Source organism: Balaenoptera physalus (genome assembly GCF_965194825.1).
Source record: "Balaenoptera physalus genome assembly, chromosome: X".
Taxonomy (NCBI): domain Eukaryota; kingdom Metazoa; phylum Chordata; class Mammalia; order Artiodactyla; family Balaenopteridae; genus Balaenoptera; species Balaenoptera physalus.
The window spans coordinates 101968727-101996272 of record NC_138903.1 but is presented as its reverse complement, the minus strand read 5'-3'; the positions used below and the strand labels follow the sequence as shown (position 1 = coordinate 101996272).

The window sequence follows — 27546 nt, the reverse complement described above, 5'->3', positions numbered from 1 at the left end:
GATAAAATATATATAACAGAAAATTTACTATCTTCACCATCTTTAAGTGTACAGTTTCATAGTACTAAGTACATTTATATGGTCGTGCAACCATCACCACCATCCATCTCTAGAACACTTTTCATCTTGCAAAACTGAAACTCTACACTTACTAAACAATAACTCCCAAGACTTCCCTTTCCCCAACCTCTGATAACCACCATTCTACACTCTGTTAGTATGACTTAGGCTTTTTCCTCCCTTGGATTCTACATAAAAGTGAGATCATGCAATATTTGTCTTTCTCTGTCTGGCTTATTTCACTTAGCATACTGTCCTCCAGGTTTATCATGTTGTTGCAAATGGCAGGATTTCCTTCTTTTTAAAGGCTGAATAACATTCCACTATATACATAATACCACACTTTTGTTATCCATTCATTCATCGATGGACATTTAGGTTGTTTCTATGTCTTGGCTACTGTGAATAATGCTGCAATGAACATGAGAGTGCAGATTATCTCTTTGAGATAGTGATTTTATCTCCTTTGGATATATACTCAGAAATAGGATAGCTGGATCATATGATTGTTCTTTTAATTTTTGAGGAACTTCTATACTGTTTTCCATAATGGCTATCCCAATTTACTTTCCCACCAACAGTGCATGAGAATTTACACGGGCCACTTGCTTATCATCTCTAAGACTGTTGCATCATCTGATAAAATGGAGATAATATCTATATCATAAATGTATTGTGAGCATCAAATAAATGAAAAGTATTTAGTACTAAATATGCACCATTTGAAAACCAGATTATTCTGCAGCAGTCCTATCAGAGAGTTGGTGTGTTCCTGGAGACCTCCCACTGATGCAAAGGACAGCTTCTTTTAAGAAAGATAGAAGCACTGGCAAGGGGAGGCTTATCACACAGTAACTCAGAGCTCATGAATGGTTCTTAGGAATGATGAAGGCTAAGTGTCTTCCACTAGGTAAAAATCAATCCCTAGTAGTTCAGCAAGTCAAGAAACTTAGTTTTATTTTGTATTTAATTCCAAAATGGTGTTTTAAAGAAACATTTATATTGCTAATGAAGACAGGTGCCGTCTAAATCTTGTTCACTGAATTACCATGGGATGAGATCATTGCTTAGAATTCTGAATAATCCACCAGGTCAGTCAATTCCTCTTGCCTGCTTTATAATGAAAAATAACCCATGAAGTGTTCCTTCTGGCAATGCCCTTCCTCATTTATAATGTCTTATACAATCAAAGAGGAAATACCTCATCTCGTATATAAATTTGATACTAATTATGTGGTCAGCCCAAGCCTTCCTATCCCTGGCCCTTTTGCCCAAGCAGTCTTCTTCCTGCATAGCGGTTCAGGACTCAGGTGCTGAGCAGACCTACTAGACCTCACTTCAGAAGGGTTATTAGTCCCCTTGGAATCATCCCTTTGAGCTCTCTTCTCTCTCATATTCAGATTGGACTGCATATTCTGCACTGCTTTGTCAGAGAGAGAGAAGTTATATAAAGATGAGAGAATAGGAGTTGGCATAGAAAGGAATCTGAATTACTGTCCTTGCCAGAAGTTTAAGTGAATGGTTTATGACACTTTGGGGGTCAAGGACCCTCTCTAAAATTCTGTGGAAGCTATAGCTCTTCTCCCAAGAAATCTGCTCATGTTCATATACACAGAAAAGTTCACACTCCATTTCCAAGAGTTTATGTACCTCTTCAAGCACATCCATAAGCCCCAGGTCAGTAGTCTATAATCATGACCACCACATCATGAAATTCAGACTATCTGCAATTCATATGGCAAAGATATGAGAATCATTATGTTAAAATGTCTGATACTTTACAGTTAGTTGATTTTCTAGTGTTCCACTTGGGACTTTCCTCTGTCCCCACTTTCTCTAGATAGTCTCATCCATTCGCCAAGCTTCAACTGCCCTCTCTGAGTGGTTAACCTTTTTTCTCCCCGTTTGGAAAACTCATGAAAGTTACAAAACCTCTATCCAGAAACACACACATACGTGTATATCCTCTCAGTTTTGCACCCAACCTTCAATGCACTCATGTGCTACTTATAGCCCATCCATGGACCCAGGATTAGGAACCCCTGGATTAGAAGGAACCAGATCTCCATGTATGAAGTAGATTCAGACATTTAGCATTTCTACTTGGTTTTTAAATCTATTTTAGTAGTTAATAGAATCAAAGTTTAAGAGCTGTATAATCCAGTCTCAGATCTTCCTGCTTTTAGCTTCAGTATGGAAATCCTGATCAAGTCCCAAATGCCAAAAATGTTGATGGCTCACATAGAACTCTGCAGAGCCTAATCTCATTACCCAGACTCTGCTACAGCCCTTCCTGGCCCTGTGAATAAGCAGCCAGGTACAGGCCTTGGTCAACTGTGCTCATTTGGGGATTAAGTCAACTTGTTTATTACTATACCAAACCATGAAGGAAACTCAGTCTCTTTCCATTAAAAATAGTATCTTGTGCAAATAATAAATGCTGGAAAGGGTGTGGAGAAAAAGTAACCCTCTTGCACTGCTGGGAATGTAAACTGGTACAGCCACTATGGAGAACAGTATGGAGGTTCCTTAAAAAACTAAAAACAGAGCTACCATATGATCCAGCAATCCCACTCCTGGGCATATATCCAGAGAAAATCATAAGTCAAAAAGACACATGCACCCCAATGTTCATTGCAGCACTGTATACAATAGCCAGGTCATGGAAGCAACCTAAATGTCCATCAACAGAGATATGGATAAAGAAGATGTGGTACATATATACAATGGAATATTACTCAGCCATAAAAAAAGAATGAAATAATGCCATTTGCAGCAACATGGATGGACCTAGAGATAGTCTTACTGAGTGAAGTAAGTCAGAAAAACTCAAATATTATATGATATCACTTATATGGGGAATCTAAAAAAAATAATATAAATGAACTTATTTACAAAACAAATAGACTCACAGACATACAAAACGAACTTATGGTTACCAAAGGGGATAGCGGTGGCAGGGGTGTGGATGGGGATAAATTAGGAATTTTGGATTAACATACACACACTACTATATATAAAATAGATAAACACCAAGGACCTACTGTACAGCACAGGGAAGTAAATTCAAGGTCTTGTGATAATCTATAATGGAAAAGAACCTGAAAAGGAATATGTATACACAATTGAATCACCTTGCTGTACCTGAAGCTGACACAACATTATAAATTAACTCTACTTAAAAAAAAAAAAAAGACAAAAAAAAGAATTAAGGAATAAAGAAAAAGGTATCTTGTGGGTTAACGCAGTCCCAATTCTCAGTGTTTCAGAGTTTCAACCCTCTCACTGGCCTCTACAGTAATGCCCTCAGCAATGTTCTCTCCCCCCACAACATTGGCCACCCTGTTGGCATTTAATGACGAAGTCTGGGGCTTGTGGAATATAGCATCTATGGTCGCAGCCCATGTAGGCCCAGGGTTTTTCACCACCCTGCTGTCTTGGTCCCACTTCTCCCCCTGCCTGCCTTTCAGATCTTCTGAATCTCAGCCACATCCTCCATCCAGCCCTTAGATGAGGCTGTCTTCCTGCAATCTCTGCCATGTGCTCACTTTGCTCCTCATGGCAGTGGCCCCATGGCAGACCTGCTGGCTTTCAACATTCAGCTATTTTCCACGTCCTCCACTGCGAACATGTAGAACCTTCTGGATCAGTGTATGCCAGGTAGGAGCTGAGGGAGACATGACTCTCCCTCTGTCTAGATATGTCATGTATCCATTTCTTTTCTGTTATCATCACGCCTTGTTAGTGCGGGGGCACAGAAAGGTGGTGTCTCTGAGTTCCAAAGACCAAATTGGGCATAATTCCACCTATTTTCAATTTTCCCCCAAACTTGGTTAGAAAAATGTTTGTCAAACCTTCACTTACCCCCTCAGGTTCCACTCTTATGCTGGTGAGATGGAGTGGGGAGGGAGGAACACTGGTGTCTGGCCTCTTACTCTACCTTCTTTCTCTCTCCCTCCCACCTCTCAGAATGCTCCACTTTTGTTCCTGGATAGTGTACCCTTCACTTGAATCATATACTGAGTTCTCCCAAACTAGTAAAGCTCTAGAAAGCCAGACCTGCCTCTTAAAAAAAACCCAAAAAAACAAAACAGCTTCATTGAGGTATAATTTACATACCATGTGATGACTTTTTAGTAAAGTCATCAAGTTATATAACTATCACTATATTTCCAGTTTTAGAATATTTTCATTATCCCAATAAAATAATTCATGCTCATGTACAGTTAATCTGCTTTTATACCCCTAGCTCCAGGCAACTACTAATCTGCTTTCTGCCTCTATGGATTTGCCTATTCTGGACATTTCATACAAATGGAATCATATGATCTGTGGCCTTCTGTGTCTGGCTGCTTTTACTTAGCATATTGTTTTGGAGGGTAATTCATGTTGTAGCATGTATTAGCACATCATTCCTTTGTAAGGCTGAATAATATTCTGCTGTATGGATATACCACATTTTATTTATTCATTAATCTGTTGATAGAAATTTGGATTATTTCCACTGTTTGCCTATTGTGAATAGTGCTGCTTTGAACATTGACGTATGGTGAAAGGAGAAGGAGCTTAGGTTTAAAGCCTGACTCTACCATTTAGTAGCTATATAATGTTAAGCAAGGTGTTCGTCCTCCCTAAGCCTCAGGATCCTCAACTGTAAAATGAACTCAGTATCCTCATTTGCTTCACACTGTTGTTGAGTGATCAAATTATATAGCATCTGTAGAGTATCTAGCACATGGCAGGTACTCAGCATATGATAGCTCTTATTATTGTGTGTAACAACATGTTTTTAAAATGGAGATGAGATGTTAGAAACTGGATGCCATTCATTGGCATTCATGAATGTGGATTTCATAAAGTTAGCAGGAAACATACTTAAGATGAGCAGTGTGCCTCATCCAGAAGATGACTAGTAGACTTGAGCTTGAGATATGGCAGAAAATGCTCACGGAAGGAGGTAGGAAGGATATTTACCACAGATAAATGAAGAAAAGCTATTTGATCCCCAGCAAATCACAACTTTCTCTTCAAGCCATGGTGGGGCATATAAGAGGTACTGTACAATTGCATGTTGGCCTTACATGGTGCCCTCTTCCCATTCCTTTACAGGCACACTGACTTTGCTGTCATATAAACATCCTCAGCCTGCTCTCAACTCAGGGAGTGTTCACTTGCTGGTCTCTTCACCTGAAACTATCTTCCCTGGGATACTGTGTGACTTACAACCTCACTTCCTTCAGATCTTTCCTTAAATGTCACCTTTTCAGTGATGTTTTCCCTAATCACCCAATTTTTTTTTTGAATTTTTGTATTTTATTTTATTTATTTTTTTATACATCAGGTTCTTATTAGTTATCCATTTTATACATGTTAGTGTATATATGTCAATCCCAATCTCACAATTCATCCCACCACCACCACCACCACCCCCGCCACTTTCCCCCCCTTGGTGTCCATACGTTTGTTCTCTACATCTGTGTCTCAACTTCTGCCCTGCAAACCGGTTCATCTGTACCATTTTTCTAGGTTCCACATATAGGCGTTAAGAGACGATACTTGTTTTTCTCTTTCTGACTTACTTCACTCTGTATGACAGTCTCTAGGTCCATCCACGTCTCAACAAATGACCCAATACAGTTCCTTTTTTTTTTTTTTTTAAACTTTGGGTTTACTTATTTATTTATTTATTTTATGGCTGTGTTGGGTCTTCGTTTCTGTGCGAGGGCTTTCTCTAGTTGCATCAAGTGGGGGCCACTCTTCATCGCGGTGCGCGGGCCTCTCACTATCGCGGCCTCTCTTGTTGCGGAGCACAGGCTCCAGACGCGCAGGCTCAGTAATTGTGGCTCACAGGTCTAGTTGCTCCGCGGCATGTGGGATCTTCCCAGACCAGGGCTCGAACCCGTGTCCCCTGCATTGGCAGGCAGATTCTCAACCACTGCGCCACCAGGGAAGCCCCCAATACCGCTCCTTTTTATGGCTGAGTAATATTCCATGGTATATATGTACCACATCTTCTTTATCCATTCGTCTGTCGATGGTCATTTAGGTTGTTTCAATGACCTGACTATTGTAAATAGTGCTGCAATAAACATTGGAGTGCATGTGTCTTTTTGAATTATGGTTTTCTCTGGGTATATGCCCAGGAGTGGGATTGCTGGGTCATATGGTAATTCTATTTTTAGTTTAAGGAACCTCCATACTGTTCTCCATAGTGGCTGTATCAATTTACATTCCCACCAACAGTGCAAGAGGGTTCCCTTTTCTCCACACCCTCTCTAGCATTTGTTGTTTGTAGCTTTTCTAATGATGCCCATTCTAACTGGTGTGCAGTGATACCTCATTGTAGTTTTGATTTGCATTTCTCTAATAATTAGTGATGTTGAGCAGCTTGTCATGTGCTTCTTGGCCATCTGTATGTCTTCTTTGGAGAGATGTCTATTTAGGTCTTCTGCCCATTTTTGGATTGGGTTGATTTTTTAATATTGAGCTGCATGAGCTGTTTATATATTTTAGAGATTAATCCTTTGTCCATTGATTCGTTTGCAACTATTTTCTCCCATTTTGAGAGTTGTCTTTCATCTTGTTTATGGTTTCCTTTGTTGTGCAAAAGCTTTTAAGTTTGATCAGGTCCCATTTGTTTATTTTTGATTTTATTTCCATTACTCTAGGAGGTGGGTCAAAAAAGATCTTGCTGCGATTTATGTCAAAGAGTGATCTTCCTATGTTTTCTTCTAAGAGATTTATAGTGTCTGGTCTTACATTTAGGTCTCTAATTCATTTTGAGTTTATTTCTGTGTATGATGTTAGGGAGTGTTCTAATTTCATTCTTTTACATGTAGCTGTCCAGTTTTCCCAGCACCACTTATTGGAGAGACTGCCTTTCCTCCATTGTATGTCCTTGCCTCCTTTGTCATAGATTAGTTGACCACAGGTGTATGGGTTTACCTCTGGGCTTTCTATCTTGTTCCATTGATCTATATTTCTGTTTTTGTGCCAGTACCATATTGTCTTGATTACTGTAGCTTTGTAGTACAGTCTGAAGCCAGGGAGTCTGATTCCTCCAGATCCATTTTTTCCCCTCAAGACTGCTTTGCCTATATGGGGTCTTTTGTGTCTCCATAGAAATTTTAAGATTTTTTGTTCTAGTTCTGTAAAAAATGCCATTGGTAATTTGATACAGATTGCATTGAATCTGTAGATTGCTTTGGGTAGTATACTCATTTTCAAAATATTGATTCTTCCAGTCCAAGAACATGGTATATCTCTCCATCTGTTGGTATCATCTTTAATTTCTTTCATCAGTGTCTTATAGTTTTCTGCATACAGGTCTTTTGTCTCCCTGGGTAGGTTTATTCCTAGGTATTTTATTCTTTTTGTTGCAATGGTAAATGGGATTGTTTCCTTAATTTCTCTTTCTGATTTTTCTTTGTTAGTGTATAGGCATGCAAGAGATTTCTGTGTATTAATTTTGTATCCTGCATCTTTACCAAATTCATCGATTAGCTCTAGTAGTTTTCTAATGGCATCTTTAGGATTCTCTATGTATACTATCACGTCATCTGCAAACAGTGACAGTTTTACTTCTTCTTTTCCAGTTTGTATTCCTTTTATTTCTTTGTCTTCTCTGATTGCTGTGGCTAGGACTTCCAAAACTATGTTGAATAATAGTGGTGAGAGTAGACATCCTTGTCTTGTTCCTGATCTTAGAGGAAATGGTTTCTGTTTTTCACCATTGAGAATGATGTTTGCTGTGGGTTTGTCATATATGGCCTTTATTATATTGAGGTAGGTTCCCTCTATGCCCACTTTCTGGAGAGTTTTTGTCATAAATGGGTGTTGAATTTTGTCAAAAGCTTTCTCTGCATCTATTGAGATGATCATATGGTTTTTCTTCTTCAGTTTGTTAATATGGTGTACCACATTGATTGATTTGCATATATTGAAGAATCCTTGCATCCCTGGGATAAATCCCACTTAATCATGGTGTATGATCCTTTTAATGTGTTGTTGGATTCTGTTTGCTAGTATTTTGTTGAGGATTTCTGCATCTATATTCATCAGTGATATTGGTCTGTAATTTTCTTTTTTTGTAGTGTCTTTGTCTGGTTTTGGTATCAGGGTGATGGTGGCCTCATAGAATGAGTTTGGGAGTGTTCCTTCCTCTGCAATTTTTTGGAAGAGTTTGAGAAGGATGGGTGTTAGCTCTTCTCTAAATGTTTGATAGAATTCACCTGTGAAGCCATCTGGTCCTGGACTTTTGTTTGTTGGAAGATTTTTAACCACAGTTTCAATTTCATTACTTGTGATTGGTCTGTTCATATTTTCTATTTCTTCCTGGTTCAGTCTTGGAAGCTTATACCTTTCTAAGAATTTGTCCAATTCTTCCAGGTTGTCCATTTTATTGGCATAGAGTTGCTTGTAGTAGTCTCTTAGGATGCTTTGTATTTCTGCGGTGTCTGTTGTAACTTCTCCTTTTTCATCTCTAATTTTATTGATTTGAGTCCTCTCCCTCTTTTGTTTGATGAGTCTGCTAATGGTTTATCAATTTTGTTTATCTTCTCAAAGAACTAGCTTTTACTTCTATTGATCTTTGCTATTGTTTTCTTTGTTTCTATTTCATTTATTTCTGCTCTGACCTTCATGATTTCTTTCCTTCTGCTAACTTTGGGTTTTGTTTGTTCTTCTTTCTCTAGTTCCTTTAGGTGTAAGGTTAAGTTGTTTGAGATTTTTCTTGTTTCTTGAGGTAGGGTTGTATAGCTATAAACTTCCCTCTTAGAACTGCTTTTGCTGCATCCCATGGGTTTTGGATCATCGTGTTTTCATTGTCATTTGTCTCTAGGTATTTTTTGATTTCCTCCTTGATTTCTTCAGCGATCTCTTGGTTATTTAGTAACGTATTGTTTAGCCTCCCTGTGTTTGTGTTTTTTATGGTTTTTCCCTGTAATTGATTGCTAATCTCATAGCGTTGTGGTCAGAAAAGATGCTTGATATGATTTCAATTTTCTTAAATTTACTGAGGCTTGATTTGTGACCCAATATGTGATCTATCCTGGACAATGTTCCGTACGCACTTGAGAAGAAAGTGTTATCTGCTGTTTTTGGATGGAATGTCCTATAAATATCAATTAAATCTATCTGGTCTATTGTGTCATTTAAAGCTTGTGTTTCCTTATTAATTTTCTGTTTGGATGATCTGTCTATTGGTGTAAGTGAGGTGTTAAAGTCCCCCACTATTACTGTGTTACTGTCAACATCCTCTTTTAGAGCCGTTAGCAGTTGCCTTATGTATTGAGGTGCTCCTATGTTGGGGGCATATATAATTGTTATATCTTCTTATTGGATTGATCCCTTGATCATTACGTAGTGTCCTTCCTTGTCTCTTGTAACATTCTTTATTTTAAAGTCTATTTTATGTGATATGAGTATTGCTACTCCAGCTTTGTTTTATTTCCATTTGCATGGAATATCTTTTTCCATCCCCTCACTTTCAGTCTGTATGTGTCCCTAGGTCTGAAGTGGGTCTCTTGTAGACAGCATATATATGGGTCTTGTTTTTGTATCCATTCAGTGAGCCTGTGTCTTTTGGTTGGAGCATTTAATCCATTCACGTTTAAGGTAACTGTCGATATGTATGCTCTTATTACCATTTTCTGAATTGTTTTGGGTTTGTTTTTGTAGGTCCTTTTCTTCTCTTGTGTTTCCCACTTAGAGAAGTTCCTTTAGCATTTGTTGTAGAGCTGGTTTGGTGGTGCTGAATTCTCTTAGCTTTTGCTTGTCTGTAAAGCTTTTGATTTCTCCATCAAATCTGAATGAGATCCTTGCTAGGTAAAGTAATCTTGGTTGTAGTTTCTTCCCTTTCATCACTTTAAGTATATCATGCCACTCCCTTCTGGCTTGTAGAGTTTCTGCTGAGAAATCAGCTGTTAACCTTATGGGAGTTCCCTTGTATGTTATTTGTCGCTTTTCCCTTGCTGCTTTCAATAATTTTTCTTTGTCTTTAATTTTTGCCAATTTGATTACTATGTGTCTCGGTGTGTTTCTCCTTGGGTTTATCCTGTATGGGACTCTCTGCGCTTCCTGGACTTGGGTGGCTATTTCCTTTCCCATGTTAGGGAAGTTTTCGACTATAATCTCTTCAAATATTTTCTCGGGTCCTTTCTCTCTCTTCTCTCTCTGGGACCCCTATAATGCGAATGTTGTTATGTTTAATGTTGTCCCAGAGGTCTCTTAGGCTGTCTTCATTTCTTTTCATTCTTTTTTCTTTATTCTGTTCCATGGCAGTGAATTCCACCATTCTGTCTTCCAGGTCACTCATCCGTTCTTCTGCCTCAGTTATTCTGCTATTGATTCCTTCTAGTGTATTTTTCATTTCAGTTATTGTATTGTTCAGCTCTGTTTGTTTGTTCTTTAATTCTTCTAGGTCTTTGTTGAACATTTCTTGCATCTTCTCCATCTTTGCCTCCATTCTTTTTCCGAGGTCCTGGATTATCTTCACTATCATTATTCTGAATTCTTTTTCTGGAAGGTTGCCTATCTCCACTTCATTTAGTTGTTTTTCTGGGGTTTTATCTTATTCCTTCATCTGGTACATGGCCCTCTGCCTTTTCATCTTGTCTATCTTTCTGTGAATGTGGTTTTTTCCCCACAGACTGCAGGATTGTAGTTCTTCTTGCTTCTTCTGTCTGCCCTCTCCCTAATCACCCAATTTAAAGTAGCCCCTTAGCACTCCTTACTCCGCTTTCTTGCTTGTGTTATTTTCTCCATATCACTTTTCATCATCTAATATACTGTCTAATGGCAACTCCAGGAGGGTAGGGTTTTTACCATTATTGTTCAGTTCTACATCCCCAGGGCTCAAAACAGTACCTGGCATATTGTAGGTGATCAAAAAAACCCTGTTTTTTCAAAGAACAACTGATTTTACTCAATGTCAGTACATTCACATGCCCAGGATCAATGGTCAAAGAAACTACAACAAAGGGGATGGGGAAGAGAAATGAACGTGAAGTGAGGAGTGAGGCAGACTCTCATAGAGCTCCTTCCTCTATGCGTTATTCTAGAGGACTGCCAATAAGGTCTACAGATCAGTGCAAATATGAAAAAGAACAACTGATTTCCAGTTACAAGAGGCAAAAATCAGGGAGTCTGGGTCACATTCGAGATCATGTTTACTTTGGCTTACAATCCAAGTAGATCAGTGGCTCAAAGGATACAAATGAGTTAAAGATACCAGGGTTGACTTTTCTGCCCATGGTCTCCCTTGCATGTCTCAGAGGCATGCCCTAAGTTCTGTAGACTAGGCATCCCACACAGAGGGAAACACCCACCAGGTTAGGAGAGGAGTGAACTTTGAGCTTGCTGGATTTTACACCTTCCTTGCTCCCATATTCATCACCCAGAGATAACTCATACTGCTATAGAAGGCAGTAATTCCTCTATTCAGGAAGTCTTATCACCCAGGCCCAATTTCGGTGCTGGGGCCTTAAAGTCTTTGCTGTGCCAGCACTGGGGCAATCTCTGATTTTCTGTGCCTGTACTACAGGATCTAAGAGTTTTCCATTTTTGTCCTCACTAGGGCCTCCTTTGGTCATGTCCAGCCATGGCAAATTACACCAGGTGCAGCTGATGTGTGATATCATATTGGCAAGAGCAACAGAAGAAAGGCAGCATGCATTCAAAATATATAAAGAGCATGCTTAAGAGGTAGGAGCCGACATTGGTGAAAGAAAGCATAAAGCTATAAATATGGTGGCTCAAGTGAGAAGTGTCGTAGTGGGGGATGGAAAGGTGGAAGAAGAGCCAGAGTTCTTGACTATTGTTTTTGGGGAAATATGATAATAAAAGAAATTGGTTCATGGGAATAAAGACATCAGAAAATGAAAGGACCATGTGGAGTTTGGAGAGTTTTTCAATAAGAAATTATAGGACTCATCGAGAAATTTCTGGTGCCAGTTCCCTGTTCACTGCATGGCTCCCTTCACAGTATTACGTCTGCTGGTGGGGACCTTTGGCATGACCCTCAGGAATTATAGTGAGAAGGCAGGTTGTCACCAGAGAAAGAAGGGTTGGACATGATCAGTAAAGGATTCTGTGACTTCTGAGCTTTAGTGCTTCAAGTTTAAGAAAGTAGAAAACAGTAATTGGAGGCTAGCTTCCAATTTGCCAGTCCATGTAGAACATAGGCTCAGAAAATGTCACACAAGAACTTTTCAGCCAATATTATGAGAGAAAAAAATAGCAAGTTAATGGCCATAAAGAGTTTATGGGGTCCTGTTAAACAGAGTGGAGTTATGAAGGTCAAAGACAAAAAAATCATAATTTGAGCAACGAAAGAGTTGAGCACCTGAACGGGTGACTCGCATCCCGGAATTAATGATAAATAAGGATAACAATGGGTACTGTGGAGTACTGAGTTCATGAGGAATTTATAAGTACTCCCTATGAGCTTATTATCGAATTTGCTCATGGGAAATTTATAAATATAAAATGTTTATAATAAAGGAAAAGACTGCCCTTTCTTTAGTCATAGTTCCAAGCAGTGAACAAGGAACCATGGGGACTTCCCTGGCGGTCCAGTGGTTAAGACTCTGCGCTTCCAGTGCAGGGGGCATGGGTTCAATCCCTGGTCAGGGAACTAAGATCCCACATGCCACACGGTGTGGCAAAAAAACAAAACAAAACAAGGAACAATGGAAATGATTTTAAGGCACTCGTCCCATGGAAAGCAGTGCCAAATTGGGAGGTGAAGCTGGTTATATTCACATTATTCTTGGTTTCTTCCATATTTTCCTATGATTTAGTGGTTCCAAAAGGGACATAAGGGGGCAGTGGGAGGAGGAGGGCTCCTCTAGACACCTAAGTAGGGAAGATCCAGTGCCTCAGACTAATTTCATATGTAGAACTTTCTCCAAATTGGTCAGAATGTACTGAAGTACAGAGAAAACTGTTAAACTGCAATCAAAAATATATAGAGTAATTTTTTAAAGCAACATTGTTTTCAGCAATAACAATATGGTGTGTGGAAAGAACATGAGCCTAGGAATCCACGCCAGTTCTATTCCTAAGTCTGCCCCTGCCCGGCACAGCAGACAACCAACATGTGCTGCTCCCTCCTAAGCCTAAATGGCCAATTAAATGGACATGACAAGATCAAAATAAGGAAAAATCTACATTTCCACAGAATCCAAAGAAGGGAGCCCTCCAAATTACAAAGACTTTGCATGATTCCTGCACCCATATCCTACTTCTTGCCTAGTGATATTATGGATGAAGTGTCCTTATTCCCACTTTATTAGGAATCTTACACTATTATCTATTTTTCTCCTTTATCTTCAATTTCCTGTGATCTTTTGGCTCATTCCCACTGCCATTTAAATAGAGCCTAGTTTCTCCCATCTTAATAAACACTGCTGGGACCCTACATACACCTTCCATATTGCTGGAATGTTCATTCAGGGTGAAAGAAGGTACAGATGTAAAATAAATCTAATATAAATGAGGTTAAGTAAAAACGTTGTAGTCCTAAGTCTGAACATGGATATTGTTTGAAAGCAATGAAAGCAGTATCAGAGTTGGAAGGTGAAGCTGGTTAGATTAGCACTATCCTTAGTGTCCTCCGTATTTTCCCATGTTTCATTTGTGTCTCAGAGTATCATTCCTTTGCTCTGGGATTAAGAATTGCGTGGTTCATGGGAATATAAAATAATGAGACTCATTTTTCCATGCAACAAATATATTCACTAAGAAATTCATACATTTTGTTCTGAGGTAATTTTTTTTTCTGAGGTAATTTTTGTACAACAAAAAGCCTGGAGTGGTTCCCAAAGTATCAATTTGTTAGTCTGTGCCAAATAAGATATCGGAATAAACATAATGAAAGTAATCCAAAAGAGCCAATTTGATGGCATGTCCTGGTTGTGGAGAATAACAGGTGACTGTAAATCCACACGTCTGTTTGAAAATCAAAAGTATGGGCTATGGGGGGCTTCCCTGGTGGCGCAGTGGTTGAGAATCTTCCTGCCAATGCAGGGGACACGGGTTCGAGCCCTGGTCTGGGAAGATCCCACATGTCGTGGAGCAACTAAGCCCCTGAGCCACAACTACTGAGCCTGCGCATCTGGAGCCTGTGCTCCGCAACGGGAGAGGCCGCGATAGTGAGAGGCCCGCGCACCGCGATGAAGAGTGGCCCCCGCTCGCCGCAACTAGAGAAAGCCCTCGCACAGAAACGAAGACCCAACACAGCCAAAAATAAAATAATTTAAAAAAAAAAAGTATGGGCTATGTCTAGATACTTGATTTTTAGAACTGTGTCCAAGTTAGGTCTTTAATAATGGACACTAAGTCCTTATGTCATGCTATCTCCACCCTCAAGTGTCACTGAATTGCAGACAATGAAGATTTTTCATAATTAACCACATTTGAAATTCCTGGCACAAATTTCCTCTTGATGAAAGGTCAGGTACCAAACTTAGGTCGGAAATTCACATTCCCGTTAGGAGATGTAAACTATTATATAGAGAATGGATAAACAACAAGGTCCTTCTGTATAGCACAGGGAACTATATTCAATATCCTGTGATAAACAATAATGGAAAAAATATTAAAAAAAGAATGATGTGTATAACTGAGTCACTTTGCTGCACAGCAGAGATTACTACAACACTGTAAATCAGCTATACTTCAATTAAAAAAATAAAATTAAAAAAAAGAAATATACATTCCCAGATGTCATCCCCCAAAATACATGAACTCATAATGGAGAGATATCGGTACAGTTTTTTCCCAATTGCCTTTGCAAAGGATGTATGATATATTGATGAAAAGTTGAAACGTAGCATCATCTACATTATAATGTTTAGTTTCTTCTTGAAGTAGTTTATACACTGGCAAGTGAGGATAGCCATCTATCAGAGTATAGAATTCGGTACATGTGAAAGAGAATTATAAGAAATATTAAAGCTATGTGACTGAATCACATCACATATTCCATTAAATTCTGGAACAGTTTTAATTAATCAAGAATGAGCCAAAACCATGAAAAATGAACTCAAGAGACTTGAAAGTTAGAATTGTAAAGACCAAAACTAAATATTTTTTATTGTGCCTTGATATAGTTACTAAGAGTTTTACTGTGGATAATTTTTATGTCCATGTTGAACACTCATTGTGGCAGAAAGAAATTTACTTCTCAACACTTGTGCTTTCTAAAGGATAGAACAAGACAAAGAGATTGCACCATCTTGGTTTTGGGTTATAATGAAGGCTAGTTAAAAACAGTCTTTGGATGATTACTATTTTTCATCTTCTTTTCCCACATGCCTCTCTGTTAATATGATACTAACTGCCTCAGTCAGGCTTGGTGAGATTGGCCAGGTCAGCAAGGCCTAGAAATGGGCCAACTGCAGGAGGATGGTTCAGGTAGGTAGAGGGTTGACCTCAGGAAGATCACAGGAACCCGGCCATAAGCACTAAGGTTAATATACAGCCCTCCCATCTCCAGGAGCACTTTGGGTTGACGGTCATGGCCAGCCACCAGTTCTGTAGGAACTGAGTGCCAAGCAGAAACTCAGACATACAAGAAAGTATGTCTGTAAGAACTGGAGGGCAACTCAAGTGGCTTTACCTACAACAACCACGTCAGAGACCTATTATGAGAACAAAGTGTAGAAATAGAGCAGGACCCTCCAACAGATCGACTTTATAACTGGACAATATGTAGAGTTTCTTATATTCTCCTTGTCTGTGGCCTGATTTTCACCAGAGCCTTGGAGCAAGGTTAATCCTATCAGTGGGATTTTGCAGCCCTGATTGTGATGTTGAAGCCTGCTAGGCAGAATTAGGTAGGGCATTGCTCACTAAATAAGCAAGTTCTTTTAGTACAGGAGTTGCAAACTATGGCCTGCTGCCTGTTTTGCTGTGGTCCACAAGCTAATAATAATTTTTATATTTTTAAGTTGAAAAAACTAAAAGTATATTTTTATGACACATGAAAATTTATGAAATTCAAATTCCAAGGTCCATAAATGAAGATTTATGGGAATGGAGCCACACCCATTTGTTTACATATCGTCTATGGCTGCTTTCATGCTACAATGACAGAGCTGAGAACTCAAGACAGATCCCATATGGCCTGCAAAGCCTCAGACGTGTGCTATCTGGACCTTTATAGAAAAAGTTTGCCAACCCTGGTTTAGTGTATAAACTCCACTGATATACAGAAATCTCATAGCCCAATATTTAGGGCCAGATCATGTTTAATTCCTTAAGGAGTTGCAGTCAATTCTGGTCGAAGTTAGCAGTCAATGAGTATGATGCTTTTGCTACTATTTAAGCACTGGCAAATAGAGGAGTTGAATGAAACAAAGTATATGAAGTAGCCTTCTGTTAAACCCTGCCTTTCCTAGCTCTGCTCTGACAGAGGCTAGGAGTATTCTACCTCCTACATCTAGTGAGCCAAATCCTGCCTAAGAGAGCAGGATATTAGGCATCCCATGCTGCCAGTAGGAATAATAGAATAGACATTGCTACCCAAGGTCTCTATGTCTGATGTGTGCTCACTGAATTGCCTCCTCTTCCCTGACACAGTAGTGTTGGGCTAACCTCTGTGGTTTGGCTTTTGGCCCTGGTTCTCTGATTAGAGCTATAATTCTCAGCTTGAGGCTAGACCTTCCCCTGAGTTCCCTGCTGACTGGCTAGGGCACTGATTCTCGAAGAAATCCTTTCTGCTGTATTGCCCCTGGGAGCTGGATCCTGCTCTGCATGACTTCCTCTTTTAGCTGGTCTCCTTCTCTAGTCCTAATAGATGATCTGATACCAGGTCTTGCCATCAAATGTTTAGTCCTGCTGCTTTCTCTTACCCCAATTCCATGACCTGATCATGCCTTTAATAAAGTGTGCCTCAACCTTTGAATCCTGATTTGATGTACTAAACTCAATCTTGAGGGTACAGTCCTACAACCAAGTTAGTCCGTGTAATTTCAGTTAGGCCCTCTCCAAGATCCCGTCCTACCCCCTTCCTCTTGTTGCTTTTCCTGAGGTCTCAGCATGCATCATGGTCCAGTCTATATTAATTATTCAATACAATAGGCAATGGATCAGAGACAACTAGAGCTGGAAGGAATCTTACAAGTTACTTACAGGTGAGAAGATCACTTAGGAGGTCCACAAAAGGGAATACCCATATTAATTCAGTCTAAGAACTAAGGAATAAGGAGCCCCATATCCTGCAAGAGTTGTCTTGGAAATAAACACTAAATCAAATGTAGTAAACTGTCTTTAATGAGTCAATTCTGAATTTACTTATTTTTGGTCCAACATAAAAAAACCAAATAAACAAAAGTGAGGAGAAATCAGAATGAGTGTAATAAGTCTGCCCCCAAGAAGGATGAAACCCATAATTTGAGGCCAATATGCAAATAGGATTAGTTTTGCTAAGATACCTCATGGCCTACCACTTCAGTTCCCTTTTTAATTTTTGACAACTGTCTCATGAATTAAATGCCCACTTTAATGCCTAAATCTTTACAAGGAAAATCTCCAAATAAAATCTCAAGTTGTACTTGCTCACTTGCATTCCAATTTAACGACCAGAACAGCAGAAGAACTGACCAAATCAGAAAGGATTCCAGCTTCCAATTAGTCCCGCTCTATCTACAGAGGCTAAGTGAAAGGAGAACTGAGGCATTTATGGCAATTGCCCATGGAAATTAGGCAAAAATTCCCCGCTATCATGGGAAAGTGGTGGTGGAGGTAGAGTGGGAATAGAGATTTGCATAGAATCCACCTTCCCTGGCTAATTATTCAGAACTGTTTCCCTGTAGGGACACAGTCCATGTCTTGTGTGTGATTGCTGAACCAGACCACAGCATAGCAGGTCCAATCAGTTAAGCAATCTTAAAGATCAGTTGATGCATTTTCCCTCTGGGTTCATGCTGCTGTGAATGGTCACAAGATCATGAAGATGGTTGAATTATTTGATTAATCATGCCTCAATGTTCAATGTAGCTACCACATGTAGATTATATGTAATTACAGTTATTGTAACAGCTCATGCTCTGCCCTAACACTTCTAATATTTGAAAAGTTTAATAGCTCTTGGCTGGCTATGGCCAAGCACACAGTAGGCAGAATAAATATCTGTTGACTGGCATTTAATGACTAACTGTACAAAGTGTAATAGTATAATGTAGACATTCTCTTGAAAGTAGAAGTATGCCTTGGATTAGGCCAGTGGTTCTTAACAAGGGATGATTTTGCCACCCACTCCCGGGGGCATTGGACAATGTCTTGAGACATTTGGGGCTGGCCCAGCTGAGAACGGCAGTGCTTCTGGCATGTATTGGGTAGAGGCCAGGGATGCTGCTAAACAAGCCACAGTGCACAAGATATGCCCTTGAAAAAATTTATCTGGTCCAAAATGTTAAGAGTCCCCAGCTGAGAAATTCCAGATTAGGCAGATAAGAGATATGGAATAGGGCTTCCCTGGTGGTGCAGTGGTTAAGAATCCACCTGCCAATGCAGGGGACACGGGTTCAATCCCTGGTCCGGGAAGACCCCACATGCTGCAGAGCAACTATGCCTGTGCACCACAACTACTGAGCCTGCACTCTAGAGCCTGTGAGCCACAACTACTGGGCCCATGTGCCACAACTACTGAAGCCCACACGCCTAGAGCCCGTGCTCCGCAACCAGAGAAGCCACCGCAATGAGAAGCCCACAACGAAGAGTAGCCCCCGCTCGCCACAGCTAGAGAGAGCCTGCGCGCAGCAACGAAGACCCAACGCAGCCAAAAATGAATAAATAAAATAAATAAATTTATAAAAATAAATAAATAAAAGAGGAGGCTAGAACACAGGGTGACGTATCGGAAAACTTTAAAAAAACACAATGCCCTGAACTCAGTAATTATTAAAAAAAAAAAAGAGAGATATGGAATAATTTAGCTTTTAAAAAGTAGATAAGGAGGGATGAATAGGTAGAACACAAAGGATTTTTAGGGCAGAGAAACTGCTATGCACGATACTATAATGGTGGATACATGCCATCGTACCTTTGTCAAAACCCATAGAATTCTCAATACCCAGAGTAAATCCTAGTAATATAAACTATGGACTTTGGGTGATAAAGATGTGTCAGTGTAGGTTCATTGACTGCAACAAATGGTGCAGGATGTTGACAGTGGGGGAGGCTATGTGTGTGTAGGCAGGGGGTACATGGGAACTCTCTGTACTTTCTGCTCAGTTTTGCTGTGAACCTAAAAATGCTGTAAAAATAGTCCATTTTTCAACAAGTAGACGAGCAGCTGGGAAGAGAATTTTGGTTTTCAAAAATTAGTCAGGTTGTCATTATTCTAAAATATTTTGGAGGAAACTGAAGATTTATAAGATTTACTTTATGCTTCAAAGTGACAAATATTGTCATGTAACATATTTTTCTTGTTTCTTTCCATGTAGTTTGTAGTTTTATTTTAAGGAAATTATTTGCATTAGCCACCTTAATTAAAACCAATTTCAAATTGCACTTGTGGTACTCTCAAATGTATGTTTTTCCCCAGTACAGGGCCTGATCCCATGACTGGTTTCTGAAATTGAGTTTCTGAATCAGTTTAGGAAAACCTACTTGTAATTTTTCTTCTTTATTACTAGCAACGAAGAGCTGAAAAGGAGCTTCCAGTACACTGCTTTTTGCAATGCACACGAGAGCAATTATAAATTCACCTAAATCCAGTATCAGGATCTAAAATTTTTTGTGATGCAAGAAGAGGAAAAAAGAGTGCTGGTGAAAGAAACTTCAGTCTGCAGCCTGCTAGACTTACTAGGAAAGATAGTACTATCTCCCATATCTAAAATCCCATTCACAAAGAACAGCATGATCTACAAAAGTTATTTCCAGTAGACTCATGGCTATAAAAAAATCTCTCAATAAATCCTATTTTTCAGCAGACACTTCTTGAATTACTGAAATATGAACATTGAGGACTTTTAACATTTGCTGGTATTTTCATTATTTTTTCTTTTTTAAGACTTCAGTAATTAAATGCCAAGCACTGTAATAACAAAGTGCTAAGATTATAAATCTAAACTCATGAAAATGCAGGAAATATGCAGAACTCTCTAAGAGTAACAGGACACGTCCCAAGCTGTATGTCTGACTATTAAAATTATAGGAAATAGTTCATTCAAGAATCAACATTATTTACCACATAGCATTTGGAATTTTATGCTATTATCATGGCCTATATATCATTGTGACTTTTATGAAAATTTTTTAGCTTTTCTTTTTGCCAAGTTCAAACACCTAACCTAATATTTCATTTCCAGGTATTTTTTTCAGTACCTAGAACCACAGTCTATTATCACAGATATAGTTTATGAATAAGTAAAGCTTCCTACTTCCTCTACTGAACTCCTCAAGGTCAGGAACCATGTCTTATTCAGCTAATAGCATGATGTCTATCTAGCATACTTCCTGGCATCAGAGGTTATCAATGAATATTTATTGAATTTTATTGACTATACAGACATTAACTGCTTCTAATTGTTCATATGTGAAAATCAAACTTCAGGTAATTACACTGCATTAAGCCCTATCCTTTGTTCATTTAAACTTCATGTGTTTAGTTTAGATTTTCAGGAAATAGTAAATGGTTTTCTCATATATGAGTAAAACTTCCTAAACTATGCTCTGCAGATATCATTTTTATTTGAAAACAATTACGATAAAGAAGTGACCTAACATTTTTACCTCATGAATTATTAGATAGCTAATATAACAGTAACTCCATCAATGTAAAACATACAAGATTTATAATTTCATACTCTCTTTACCAAATCCTTCCCTAAATTGGTTCTATATGATTATTAAGATTTAGCCCATTGTCAGCCACCCGTCAAATGTTGATCCAATTTGTTCAGTTACTTCTGGTAATAAAATCACCAAGATCAGCTAGAATTGCCGACTAGAGAAGGATTTTTCCATAATGATAGTCAAAGGATTCATTCAGCCCCCAAAACCCAATAGTACTGATTGATCTACTGTTTTGAATATTATACAGAATTTGTTTTTTGTTCTTCTTTTTGGGTAGGCATAATATGAGGGAGAGATTTAATTCCTAAAATGATAGAGGAAGAAGAGATTTTTCTTTATAGAGGTAGAATGTGATATATGGTTATCTTTGCTTTTCTTTTAGGAAACTGATACCACAGACTGATGTACAATTTAAAATCTTGATGACAACTGATAAAAAGCCACTCAAGATAGAATTGTAAGTTCTAACTTCATTCACAGTTCTAGCTTGCTGTATGATGTTGAATCTTGTTTTTCTCCCCTTAGCTGTGGAAGGAAGAAAAACTTGAACTATTTTTTTTTTTTTTTTTTTACTAATGACTTCAAAAGTGAGAGTGATAACAGCTCTGGCTTTACTTAGTAGGGAATAGAATATTAGTGGTTCCTGTGTTTTCACCATTCCTCCCAGAGGTCTAAAAGAAACTTGATCTGAAAATTGAAAGTAGATACTTGAAGAAAGATTTACCAAAAACTTAAAATACCCAAACTACAACAACAATAACAAGAGGAAAAAAAAAAAAACCAAAGAAGTTGAATATTATTCACTTGAGAGTAGTTACAACCTCTCCCTGAGTGGAAACATTTGCAGTTAGATCTCATGAAGACAGTGCAAAGTTTATATCTTTTAATTCAGTGATCCTCAAACTTTAGTTGTGCATAGCAATCACCCAGGAAATTGTCATAGTGCAGATTCCAGATCCTCACCACTGGAGATTCTGATGCAAAAGCAGTGTTTGAAATGGGATCTAGCTCTGTCCTCAATAGGGGGTTTTCTGAGGTTTTTTTTTAATAATTATTTTTTATATTTTTTGGCCACGCCTCACAGCATGCGGGATCTTAGTTCCCTGATCAGGGATCAAACCCGGGCCCGCTGCAGTGGAAGCACGGAATCTTAACCACTGGACCACCAGGGAAGTCCCTAAGTTTTTTTTTTTTAATTGAGATATAATTTACATACTATACAAATTCACCAATTTAAAATGTACAATTCAAAGGGTTTTTTAAAATTATATTCAGAGCTGTGCAACCATCAGTCCAATTTCATTCGAATATTTCCATCACCCTGAAAGAATACCCATTACCTATTAGTAGTCAGGTCCTGACAAACACTAATCTACTTTCTCTTTAACTCGTCTATTCTGTACATTTCATATGTGTCATTTGTGTCTGGCTTCTGTCACTTAGCATGTTTTCAAGGTTCATCCATGTTGTAGCATCTATCAGTACTTTATTCTTTTAATGCCAAGTAATATTCCATTGTGTGGATATACCACATTTTGTTTATCAGTTCATCAATTGATGGACATTTGGGTTGTTTCCATTTCCTATTATGAATAATGCTGCTATGAACATTCATGTTCAAGTTTCTGTATGATCATCATTTCTAAATGTTTTCTTTTTTAAACTAGAAAGCTTTATTAAACTGGGGAAACATTTCTAGTCAAATACTCTTGTAACTAGCTACTGCTGGGCCATAAGAAAATGATGACCCATTAAAGCATTGGCTAGTGACTAGTGAGGGTTAAAGGCTTTCAGAGGCACTTTCTTTTTTTCTTTTTTTTTTAACATCTTTATTGGAGTATAATTGCTTTACAATGGTGTGTTAGTTTCTGCTTTATAACAAAGTGAATCAGCTATACATATACATATATTCCCATATCCCCTCCCTCTAGCGTCTCCCTCCCATCCTCCCTATCCCACCCCTCTAGGTGGTCACAAAGCACCGAGCTGATCTCCCTGTGCTATGCGGCTGCTTCCCACTAGCTATCTATTTTACATTTGGTAGTGTGTATATGTCCATGCCACTCTCTCACTTTGTCCCAGCTTACCCTTCCCCCTCCCCATGTCCGCAAGTCCATTCTCTAGTAGGTCTGCGTCTTTATTCCTGTCTTGCCACTAGGTTCTTCATGACCTTATTTTATTTTATTTTATTTTAGATTCCATATATATGTGTTACAATATGGTATTTGTTTTTCTCTTTCTGACTTACTTCACTCTGTGTGATGGACTCTAGGTCCATCCACCTCACTACAAATAACTCAGTTTCGTTTCTTTTTATGGCTGAGTAATATTCCATTGTATATATGTGCCACATCTTCTTTATCCATTCACCTGTTGATGGACACTTAGGTTGCTTCCATGTCCTGGCTATTGTAAATAGAGCTGCAATGAACACTGTGGTACATGACTCTTTTTGAATTATGGTTTTCTCAGGGTATATGCCCAGTAATGGGATTGCTGGGTCATATGGTAGTTCTATTTTTAGTTTTTTAAGGAACCTCCATACTGTTCTCCATAGTGGCTGTATCAATTTACATTCCCACCAACAGTGCAGGAGGGTTGCTTTTTCACCACACCCTTTCCAGCATTTATTGTTTCTAGATTTTTTGGCGATGGCCATTCTTTCAGAGGAACTTTGATAGAATAGTTCACATTCTGTGGTAGCTGGGAAAGACAAAACAGAGACCAAAGAAAGAATGCAACTTTTTACCCTCATTAATATAAAAAATACAGAAATGAGTGATTGCAAGAAGCAAACCAGACCTCCATAAAATGTCTGATCTCATCTGTCTTCTGACATAGTCAATAGCATAGTTTATTATAGTGGTTTTAAAGCAATAGTAGGAAAATTCAAATGCAGTTAACTTAACCAGTTCATTGTGTTAGAAAAATATCAAAATGCTTAAGAGGAAACTGATCCCTTAGAATAAGAAATGAACCTGAAAATAAAGAAATAAGAGAAGAGAATTGCTGTTATTTTTTCCCTCTTGCCCATCCTGAAAATACAGTATGCAATTCACACAAGCTCTAAGCTACACTGTGCCTTTTTTCCAACTCTGCCCTCCAGCTCTTCCTTGTGTCAGCTGTGGAGTCTATGCACACTTCTCTGGGTCAAACCAGGCCTAGTTATTCAACCTTTTAAACATCCCCTTAAATGCATGAATGGACTAAATCTATGATGTGAGTCCAAATCTCATCAACATAGATTTTAATCCTAGAAGGATCTAATCACCAGGAATTTGGGCTTTATTATTTCTACTATCATTAAAAAATGATAATAAGTTTAATTTATTAGGGCCTTGTTCAACCATGCTTCATAAGTAACCTCAAAAGTCAACCATTTTTTTTTTTTTTTTTTTTTTTTACATCTTTATTGAAGTATAACTGCCCCACAATGGTGTGCCAGCTTCTGCCTTACAACAAAGTGAATCAGTTATACATATACAATATGTTCCCATTTCTCTTCCCTCTTGCATCTCCCTCCCTCCCACCCTCCCCATCCCATCCCTCTAGGTGGTCACAAAGCACCGAGCTGATCTCCCTGTGCTATGCGGCTGCTTCCCACTAGTTATCTATTTTACATTTGGTAGTGTATATATGTCCATGACACTCTCTTACCCTGTCACATCTCACCCCACCCCCTCCCCATATCCTCAAGTCCATTCTCTAGTAGGTCTGTGTCTTTATTCCCGTCTTGCCACTAGGTTCTTCATGGCCTTTTTTTTTTTTTTTTTTTTTTCCCCTTAGATTCCGTATATATGTGTTAGCATACTGTATTTGTTTTTCTCTTTCTGACTTACTTCACTCTGTATGACAGACTCTAACTCCATCCACCTCATTACAAATACCTCCATTTCATTTCTTTTTATGGCTGAGTAATATTCCATTGTATATATGTGCCACATCTTCTTTATCCATTCATCTGTCGATGGACATTTAGATTGCTTCCATGTCCTGGCTATTGTAAATAGAGCTGCAATGAACATTTTGGTACATGACTCTTTTTGACCTATGGTTTTCTCAGGGTATATGCCCAGTAGTGGGATTGCTGGGTCGTATGGTAGTTCTATTTGTAGTTTTTTAAGGAACCTCCATACTGTTCTCCATAGTGGCTGTATCAATTTACATTCCCACCAACAGTGCAAGAGTGTTCCCTTTCCTCCACACCCTCTCCAGCATTTATTGTTTCTAGATTTTTTGATGATGGCCATTCTGACCGGTGTGAGATGATATCTCATTGTAGTTTTGATTTGCATTTCTCTAATGATTAATGATGTTGAGCATTCTTTCATGTGTCTGTAGGCCATCTGTATATCTTCTTTGGAGAAATGTCTATTTAGGTCTTCTGCCCATTTTTGGATTGGGTTGTTCGTTTTTTTGTTATTGAGCTGCATGAGCTGCTTGTAAATCTTGGAGATTAATCCTTTGTCAGTTGCTTCATTTGCAAATATTTTCTCCCATTCTAATGGTTGTCTTTTGGTCTTGTTTATGGTTTCCTTTGCTGTGCAAAAGCTTTTAAGTTTCATTAGGTCCCATTTGTTTATTTGTGTTCTTATTTCCATTTCTCTGGGAGCTGGGTCAAAAAGAATCTTGCTGTGATGTATGTCATAGAGTGTTCTGCCTATGTTTTCCGCTAAGAGTTTGATAGTGTCTGCCCTTACACTTAGGTCTTTAATCCATTTTGAGTTTATTTTTGTGCATGGTGTCAGGGAGTGTTCTATTTTCATACTTTTACATGTACCTGTCCAATTTTCCCAGCACCACTTATTGAAGAGGCTGTCTTTTCTCCACTGTATATGCTTGCCTCCTTTATCAAAAATAAGGTGCCCATATGTGTGTGGGTTTATCTCTGGGCTTTCTATCCTGTTCCATTGATCTATATTTCTATTTTTGTGCCAGTACCAAACTGTCTTGATTACTGAAGCTTTGTAATATAGTCTGAAGTCAGGGAGCCTGATTCCCCCAGCTCCATTTTTCGTTCTCAAGATTGCTTTGGCTATTCGGGGTCTTTTGTGTTTCCATACAAATTGTGAAATTGTTTGTTCTAGTTCTGTGAAAAATGCCAGTGGTAGTTTGATAGGGATTGCATTGAATCTGTAGATTGCTTTGGGTAGTAGAGTCATTTTCACAATGTTGATTCTTCCAATCCAAGAACATGGTATATCTCTCCATCTATTTGTATCATCTTTAATTTCTTTCATCAGTGTCTTATAATTTTCTGCATACAGGTCTTTTGTCTCCTTAGGTAGGTTTATTCCTAGATATTTTATTCTTTTTGTTGCAATGGTAAATGGGAGTGTTTTCTTAATTTCACTTTCAGATTTTTCGTCATTAGTGTATAGAAATGCAAGAGATTTCTGTGCATTAATTTTGTATCCTGCTACTTTACCAAATTCATTGATTAGCTCTAGGAGTTTTCTGGTAGCATCTTTAGGATTCTCTATGTATAGTATCATGTCATCTGCAAATAGTGACAGCTTTACTTCTTCTTTTCCGATTTGGATTCCTTTTATTTCTTTGTCTTCTCTGATTGCTGTGGCTAACACTTCCAAAACTATGTTGAATAATAGTGGTGAGAGTGGGCAACCTTGTCTTGTTCCTGATCTTAGTGGAAATGGTTTCAGTTTTTCACCATTGAGGACAATGTTGGCTGTGGGTTTGTCATATATGGCCTTTATTATGTTGAGGAAAGTTCCCTCTATGCCTACTTTCTGCAGGGCTTTTATCATAAATGGGTGTTGAATTTTGTCGAAAGCTTTCTCTGCATCTATTGAGATGATCATATGGTTTTTCTCCTTCAATTTGTTAATATGATGTATCACATTGATTGATTTGCGTATATTGAAGAATCCTTGCATTCCTGGGATAAACCCCACTTGATCATGGTGTATGATCCTTTTAATGTGCTGTTGGATTCTGTTTGCTAGTATTTTGTTGAGGATTTTTGCATCTATGTTCATCAGTGATATTGGCCTGTAGTTTTCTTTCTTTGTGACATCTTTGTCTGGTTTTGGTATCAGGGTGATGGTGGCCTCGTAGAATGAGTTTGGGAGTGTTCCTCCCTCTGCAATATTTTGGAAGAGTTTGAGAAGGATAGGTGTTAGCTCTTCTCTAAATGTTTGATAGAATTCACCTGTGAAGCCATCTGGTCCTGGGCTTTTGTTTGTTGGAAGGTTTTTAATCACAGTTTCAATTTCAGTGCTTGTGATTGGTCTGTTCATATTTTCTATTTCTTCCTGGTTCAGTCTCGGCAGGTTGTGCATTTCTAAGAATCTGTCCATTTCTTCCAGGTTGTCCATTTTATTGGCATAGAGTTGCTTGTAGTAATCTCTCATGATCTTTTGTATTTCTGCAGTGTCAGTGGTTACTTCTCCTTTTTCATTTCTAATTCTATTGATCTGAGTCTTCTCCCTTTTTCTCTTGATGAGTCTGGCTAATGGTTTATCAATTTTGTTTATCTTCTCAAAGAACCAGCTTTTAGTTTCATTGATTTTTGCTATTGTTTCCTTCATTTCTTTTTCATTTATTTCTGACCTGATCTTTATAATTTCTTTCCTTCTGCTGGCTTTGGGGTTTTTTTGTTCTTCTTTCTCTAATTGCTTTAGGTGCAAGGTTAGGTTGTTTATTCGAGATGTTTCCTGT

General features: G+C 38.5%; 2 long non-coding RNA genes across 2 annotated transcripts in view; one reads left to right on the top strand and one right to left on the bottom strand.

Moving 5' to 3' along the window:
- LOC309652098 overlaps window positions 1–27546 on the top strand; it is a 217615-nt gene that overhangs the window by 91069 nt on the left and 99000 nt on the right. Inside the window, exon 2 of the long non-coding RNA XR_014258570.1 lies at window positions 21248–21322. This is a non-coding gene — a long non-coding RNA (uncharacterized lncRNA). The remainder of the gene's footprint in view (window positions 1–21247; window positions 21323–27546) is intronic.
- On the bottom strand, window positions 315–23077 carry LOC309652112. Its single transcript, XR_014258590.1, has 2 exons — window positions 3421–23077; window positions 315–3345 (listed from the first exon to the last, which is right to left on the bottom strand). It is a non-coding gene; the product is annotated as an uncharacterized lncRNA (long non-coding RNA).